The sequence below is a fragment of the Chinchilla lanigera genome, unplaced genomic scaffold, assembly GCF_000276665.1.
Source record: "Chinchilla lanigera isolate Chin_1 unplaced genomic scaffold, ChiLan1.0 scaffold00080, whole genome shotgun sequence".
In the NCBI taxonomy this organism is placed as follows: domain Eukaryota; kingdom Metazoa; phylum Chordata; class Mammalia; order Rodentia; family Chinchillidae; genus Chinchilla; species Chinchilla lanigera.
Window position 1 is genome coordinate 4,015,843 of NW_004955481.1, and position 1,883 is coordinate 4,017,725.

Sequence of the window (1,883 nt, forward strand, 5' to 3'; positions counted from 1 at the left end):
TACTTTGCACACCACATGACTCCCAGCATGCAGCCCAGTGAAGCGGCAAGTACTCCGGGCTCTGCTATTTGTTAGCTATGTGGCCTTGGGCAAATTGCTTGGCTTTCTTCAACCTGGTTTCTAATCTGTAAAATGGGGATAATAACAGCAACTCCCTATTAGGGTAGTGTGAAGACTAAATGAGACAACGCATGTCAAGAAGTTAGCACAGCTGCCTGACCCACAGTAAGGGGTCAATTGACTCAAGTGATTTTTATTACTATGTTTCTTTAGAGAGGATGTTTCAGTTAAAGCCAGATTGCCTTAGGTATCTTAGAAAAACTGGTCGTTCTAAAGCCACCTGGGCTTTTTCTTTTTCTTTTTCTTTTTTTGTATTTTTAGACAGGGTCTCACTTTGTAGTACAGGCTGGCCTTGAACTCTTGGTGACCCTCCTGCCTCAGCCTCCCAAGTGCTGGCATTACAGGCATGTGCCACCATGCTCTGCTCCCCTAGGCTATTTTATATGGACATTATCCTGGTATTTTTCTGTGAAGAGGAAAGAGGTACTTTATTTTTGTTGTTTTGTTCTTGGTGCTACAGACAGAAACCAAGCCCCCATGTACGTTAAGCGAGTGCTCTACCACTGAACTACGTCTCCAGCCCCTGTTTTTGCTTTAATGTATGGTCTTTGGGAAATAAAAAGCTAGAACCAAGTGACCAACAGCCAGAGTCACTGTATCAGTGTGAGAGCTGCTCCGGAGTTTCAGTCTTGCCTGGTGTCCGACACTTTGTGGTTCAGGAAAGAGGAGCTCTTTGGAACACTATGTGCTACCCTGAAAGTGCCATAGGTGTGTACACATAAATACAAGAGCTGTTTATACACATCTTCATTTCATTGTCTTGGTGTGAGGAAAAGAATACTTTATGGGCTTTGGAGTCTTAGAGGTCTTGGTTCGAATCCCAAGTCTGTTACAGACCATGTGCATATTACAAGCCTTTTTATTATGTGTTTTATTTCCACAGCTGTCAGTTGGGAAAGATAAAGCTAATAGCCATGGACAGCTACGTGCTGTGTACTATTCTTTTTATGTATTAACTCATTTAATTAAAAATTTAAAAATTATTTTAAAGCAATTTAAGTTCATAGCAAAATTGAATGTCAAGTAGAGAGAGCTGTGGACATAAATTTCCAATTATTTTGGGAAACAGAGTGGGACTGCTGGATTGTGTGGTAAGATTTCAGTTTTGTACAAAAGTGTCTTTCAAAGTAGCTGTGCTCTTTTGCACTCCCACCAGCAATGAGTAGGAGTTCCTTGTTGCTCCGCATTCTCCCCAGCATTGAGACTTGTGGGTATTTTGGATTTGCGGTGCATCTCCACCCCCAGGATGGAACCCAAGCCTTGAGCATGCGACGCAATCCTCTTAAAGCCACATGGGTTCTGTCAGATCAAGCATTTGGGAGCCTGTTTCCACCCCCAAATGGGGTGTGCATTTTGATGGTGCCACCTTGACCATGGCAGACAGTGTCTGCTCTGGACTGGGCTAGGGCCATGTGTGTGCCTCTGCAGAACCGCACTGGGAAGAGATGGCCATCGGGACTCGGTTGCTCTTTCTGGACAGCGCTACCTTGAGCACAAGCAGGAGAGTCCAGCGGCTGCCCTGGACCAAACTTCTCCACATTCAGTATGACCCTGGTGTTCGCCCCAGGCAGTTTCACTCAGCATCTTTCCGGCATGTCCAGCAGCCTTCAGTGGCCAGTGTGGACAGGACCTCTAGACACGGCCCTCGGACCCTGAGACAGGGAGCCCGCTGCGGACGTCTCCCAGGCAGCGCCGCGCGCCCGCGTGGCCCACGCCTGGCCGCGCTCCCGGCGCTGTCGGGCGGCCGGCGTTTATCCCCGGAG